The following is a 6,383-nucleotide window of genomic DNA, read 5'->3' as shown; positions in this document are numbered from 1 at the left end:
ATCCCAATGGACCCAAACCCCTTCCCATTCACTCCCACTGTACACAATCCCAATGGACCCAAACCCCTTCCCATTCACTCCCACTGTGCACAATCCCAATGGACCTAAACCCCTTCCCTTCACTCCCACTGTCCACAATCCCAATGGACCCAAACCCATTGCCATTCGCTCCCACTGTGCACAATCCCAATGGACCCAAACCCCTTCCCATTCACTCCCACTGTACACAATCCCAATGGACCCAAATCCATTCCCGTTCACTCCCACTGTGCACAATCCCAATGGGCCCAAACCCATTGCCATTCACTCCCACTGTACACAATCCCAATGGACCCAAACCCCTTCCCATTCACTCCCACTGTGCACAATCCCAATGGACCCCAAACCCCTTCCCGTTCACTCCCACTGTGCACAATCCCAATGGACCCAAACCCCATCCGTTCACTCCCACTGTGCGCAATCCCAATGGACACAACCCCATCCCATTCACTCCCACTGTACACAATCCCAATGGACCCAACCCCTTCCCGTTCATTCCCACCTACACAATCCCAATGACCCAAACCCCTTCCCGTTCATTCCCACTTACACAATCCCAATGGACCCAAACCCATTGCCATTCACTCCACTGTACACAATCCCAATGGACCCAAACCCCTTCCCATTCACTCCCACTCTACACAATCCCAATGGACCCAAACCCATTGCCATTCACTCCCACTCTACACAATCCCAATGGACCCAAACCCCTTCCCGTTCATTCCCACTGTAAACAATCCCAATGGACCCAAATCCCTTCCCGTTCACTCCCACTGTCCACAATCCCAATGGACCCAAACCCCTTCCCATTCACTCCCACTGTCCACAATCCCAATGGACCCAAACCCCTTCCTATTCACCCCCACTGTGCACAATCCCAATGGACCCAAACCCCTTCCCATTCACTCCCACTCTACACAATCCCAATGGACCCAAACCCCTTCCCATTCAAGCCCACTGTACACAATCCCGATGGACCCAAACCCCTTCCCGTTCACTCCCACTGTGCACAGTCCCAATGGACCCAAACCCTTTCCCATTCACTCCCACTGTACACAATCCCAATGGACCCAAAACCCTTCCCATTCACTCCCACTGTGCACAATCACAATGGACCCAAACCCCTTCCCATTCACTGCCACTGTACACAATCCCAATGGGCCCAAACCCCTTCCCGTTCACTCCCATTGTACACAATCCCAATGGACCCAAACCCCTTCCCGTTCACTCCCATTGTACACAATCCCAATGGGCCCAAACTCCTTCCCATTCACTCCCACTGTACACAATCCCAATGGACCCAAACCCCTTCCCATTCACTCCTAAGGTCCACAATCCCAATGGACCCAAATCGCTTCTCCTTCACCTCCACTGTACACAATCCCACTGGACCCAAACCCCTTCCCATTCACTCCCACTGTACACAATCCCAATGGACCCAAACTCCTTCCCATTCACTCCCACTATACACAATACCAATGGACCCAAACCCCTTCCTGTTCACTCTCACAGTACACAATCCATGTACCCAAACTCCTTCCCATTCATTCCCACTGTACACAATCTCAATGTACCCAAACCCCTTCCCATTCACTCCCACTCCGCACAATCCCAATGGACCCAAACCTCTTCCTGTTCACTCCCACTGTCCACAATCCCAATGGACCCAAACCCCTTCCCATTCACTCCCACTGTACACAATCCCAATGGACCCAAACCCCTTCCCTTTCACTCCCTCTGTGCACAATCCCAATGGACCCAAACCCCTTCCGTTCACTCCCACTGTGCACAAACCCCTTCCCGTTCACTCCCACTGTACACAATCCAATGGACCATAACCCCTTCCCATTCACTCCCACTGTGCACAATCCCAATGGACACAAACCCCTTTCCATTCACTCCCACTGTACACAATCCCAATGGACACAAACCCCTTTCCATTCACTCCCACTGTACACAATCCCAATGGACCCAAACCCCTTCCCATTCACTCCCACTGTGCACAATCCCAATGGACCCAAACCCCTTCCCATCACTCCCACTGTCCACAATCCCAATGGACCCAAACCCCATCCCGTTCACTCCCACTGGACACAATCCCAATGGACCCAAACCCCTTCCGTTCACTCCCACTGTCCAAATCCCAATGGACCAAACCCCTTCCCGTTCACTCCCACTGGACACAATCCCAATGGACCCAAACCCCTTCCCGTTCACTCCCACTGTCCACAATCCCAATGGGCCCAAACCCCATCCCGTTCACTCCCACTGTCCACAATCCCAATGGATCCAAACCCCTTCCCGTTCACTCCCATTATATACAATCACAATGGACCCAAACCCCTTCCCCTTCACTTCCACTGTCCAGAATCCCAATGGATTTAAACTTCTTCCCACCTATAGAAAACCAGGTCTAATTCATTTAGGACAGTGTAGAGGGAGCTTTACTCTGTATCTAATCCCGTGCTGTACCTGTCCTGGGAGTGTTTGACGGGGACAGTGTAGAGGGAGGTTTACTCTGTATCTAACCCCGTGCTGTACCTGTCCTGGGAGTGTTTGATGGGGACAGTGTAGAGGGAGCTTTACTCTGTATCTAACCCCGTGCTGTACCTGTCCTGGGAGTGTTTGATGGGGACAATGTAGAGGGAGCTTTACTCTGTATCTAACCCCATGCTGTACCTGTCCTGGGAGTGTTTGATGGGGACTGTGTAGAGGGAGCTTTACTCTGTATCTAACTCCGTGCTGTGCCTGTCCAGGGAGTGTTTGATGGGGACAGTGTAGAGGGAGCTTTACTCTGTATCTAACTCCGTGCTGTACCTGTCCCGGGAGTGTTTGATGGGGACAGTGTAGAGGGAGCTTTACTCTGTATCTAACCCCGGGCTGTCCCTGTGCTGGGAGTGTTTGATGGGGACAGTGTAGAGGGAGCTTTACTCTGTATCTAACCCTGTGCTGTACCTGTCCTGGGAGTGTTTGATGGGACAGTGTAGAGGGAGCTTTACTCTGTATCTAACCCTGTGCTGTACCTGTCCTGGGAGTGTTTGATGGGGACAGTGTAGAGAGAGCTTTACTCTGTATCTAACCCCGTGCTGTCCCTGTGCTGGGAGTGTTTGATGGGGACAGTGTAGAGGGAGCTTTACTCTGTATCTAACCCTGTGCTGTACCTGCCCTGGGAGTGTTTGATGGGGACAGTGTAGAGGGAGCTTTACTCTGTATCTAACCCCGTGCTGTACCTGTCCTGGGAGTGTTTGATGGGGACAGTGTAGAGAGAGCTATGGGAAGACGGTGTGTGCACAGATTTTGTGAACCTCACCTTTGTGGATTTTGGTTTGAGCAGGACAGGAACGAAGAATCGAATCCTACCTGAACATGTCTGAGGAGACAGTGGAAAGCTCTGCCGTGTGTGAAACCGAGGAAGAATATCGGAGATAGAAATTGAATTATTTTAACGATGAATGCACTTAGTAATATTAAACATTCGGATCATAGAGAGTGCCCTTTGTGTCCTTTCCAATTTTCTGATGTTTATCCATCGCAATCTAATCGATTACTAATCCTGTCAGGTACAAAGAAACGGGAAATAGGACCAAGAGGCGGCTATTCGGCCCCTTGAGGCTGTGCTGTTATTCTACTCGATCATGGTTGATCCTCTCGCTGTGCGCAATTTTCCTCCCCCTTACTCCATGACCACAGATACCTCCAAAACCTATCACGGCACGGTGGTTGGCGCCGCTGCCGCTCAACTCCAGGATCAATTCCGGCCTTGGGTCACTGTCTGTGCGGAGCCTGCGCGTTCTCCCCGTGTCTGCATGGGATTCCTCCGGGTGCTCCGGTTTCCTCCCACAGTCCAAAGATGTGCAGGTTAGATGGATTGACCGTGATAAATTACCCTTTAGTGTCCAAAGGTTAGGTGGGGTTACGGGGAGAGGGCGGGGAGTGGGCCTAGCTACAGTGCAAACTCGATGGGCTAAATGGCCTCCTTTTGCACTGTAGAGATCTGTGATTCTATGACATTAGCAACAAAGAAAATAGTTTTACAGTTGACAGTTACAACAGTTCTGTTGTAAAAGAGAAAGCCTTAACTTCCTTCCTAAACCTGCCACTATATTCCAATTAAGCAAACCAATATGTTCCAAATACCACTCATGAATAAAGTTAACAACCAAGGTTTCTACTTGCTTTTATCTGTGCAGAATCTCTGGGGAGAGAACCTTTCAGGATCAAATTGAAGCACCTCTGTTCAAAATAGAGTGACTGACTCTGCAGACAGACCTGGCTCCTCCCATTAACTGCATCATCTGTACCCAAAGAATCAGGCATTATTTTGTTTCTTCTTACAAAATGTCCCTTGACCTGTTTAGTCAGGTCCAAACACAATACCCTTCATAAATCATCTACGCCCCAGTGATCTTTCAAACATGAACAATATTCCATTAGCTGTCTCTCTGTAAAGAAGTGAATGGTTCTCAAGCTCTGTGAGCAGAACACTTCCACTGAAAACCAATGATTATCTCACTTTTACGGCAGCTTAATAACCGCTCTCGCACCCATACTGTCAAGATGCATCTTAACCCAGGTTTGAATAACTTTATGACATCCTGGGCAAGCACGCGCTCGATTCCAGACCCACTCATCCCGACGTCATAGCACAAGTGAATCAATCAAAACTCCTTGAAAAACTTCCGTCTTGGATGCCCAATAATTACAGTGACTAGGTTTGTAAGTTGAAATGCGATTGCTGCTTATTTATAACAAGAATAATGATGAAATATGCAGCAGATAGTTGATTAAATATTAATAAGTACCTAACCTCTACTTTAATTTGCAACCCGACCCTCTATGCACACAAACACACACAAGACAGACAAACACAGAGGGGTGGAAAGGGGGGGGGGGGGGGGGGGGGGGAAACGTAAGTTAAAAAAGAAAGTCTTTGCTTCAGATGATGGATCCCAGCATGCGTTTTTCACAGTCAGCTTTTACGTTCAGCTGCCGTGTACTTAAAAAGCAGCGTACTCGCAGTTTTTCTGGAGAGTTAGAGACTTTCCTCAAACCCTGCTACCAGTTGATGGCTTGCTTTCAGGCCTCTGTCACTTGACGTCCCCCAACAGGCCTGTTGGAGAGAGCGACACCCACTCACGGCAGGCTTTTTATTTTTAGGAGAGTTGAGCTGGATCTATTCGTGAGGGCTTAGCAACCAGCTTTAAGAGGAGGATTTAACCGGATCTTTCCCCTCCGGGCTGCCGGAGTCAAAACTGAAACCAAAAACGCCTCAACCTTTGGAGCTCCGCGAAACATTCCAGTGCGATCGGATCCAATCAGCACCTGTTGCCGGGCAGAGCACGGCCTTTTGGGCCAATTCATTGACCACCAGCCAATCTCTGTCACTGATGTGCCGCTCGCTCATCCAAATCAGCAGAGGAGTCTGCTCAAATTAAAAGGTACAGGCCACAGCTTTCTACTGTTTGAATTAAAGGTACTATCCGCCTTGAAGACACAGGTCCATTAATCATCCATGGATCAAAAATGTCATAGCAAAGAAAGGAAAGGATAAGTGAGGGAGAGACAGAGAATAAGCAGGGAGGACCCTTCCAATAATATTACTGCAAAGAAATATCAATTATGACAATTTCTTACATTCACCACCCCCTCAGATTCTGATGTTTCAATAAGACTGCATCTCATTCTTCAAAATACCAACGGGTAAAGGCCTGACCTGCTTAACCTTTCCTAGTAAAACCAAACCCCCTTAATCTCAGGAATCGGCCTGTGAACCCCCCTCTGGACAACTTCCAATGCGTGTCGATGCCTCCTCAAGTGAAGGGACTGAAACTGTACGCAGAACCCCAGGTATGGTCTCCTCGACACACTGTACAGCTCTCCACTTGCCTGGATGGGTGCGGCTCCAAAAACAGCCAACAAGCTCGACGCCGCCCAGGTCGAAGCAGCCCCGTTTGATCCACAAACATTCACTCCCTCCACCACCGACGCACAGAGGCAGCCGTGTGTACCATCTACAAGATGCACCGCAGCAACTCACTAAGGCTCCTTCGGCAGCACCTTCCAAACACATGATCTCTAGAAGACCTCTAGATCTAGAAGGACAAGAGCAGCAGATACCTGGGAATGGCCAAGCCACATAACCTGCACGTCTTTGAAACCGGAGCACCCGGAGGAAAGTCCCGCGGACACGGGGAGGACGTGCAGACTCCACACAGACAGCGACCCGAGGCTGGGATTGAACCCGGGTCCCCGGTGCTGTGAAGCAGCAGCGCTGTGCGATGCTCTGGAATGCCTATGCTGCTAGAATGTGCAGCGGGAGGGAGTGGCGCTGTCGGACTTGAGGG

The sequence above is a fragment of the Scyliorhinus canicula genome, chromosome 21 (assembly GCF_902713615.1).
Source record: "Scyliorhinus canicula chromosome 21, sScyCan1.1, whole genome shotgun sequence".
In the NCBI taxonomy this organism is placed as follows: Eukaryota; Metazoa; Chordata; class Chondrichthyes; order Carcharhiniformes; family Scyliorhinidae; genus Scyliorhinus; species Scyliorhinus canicula.
Note: the sequence above shows the minus strand (reverse complement) of the source record.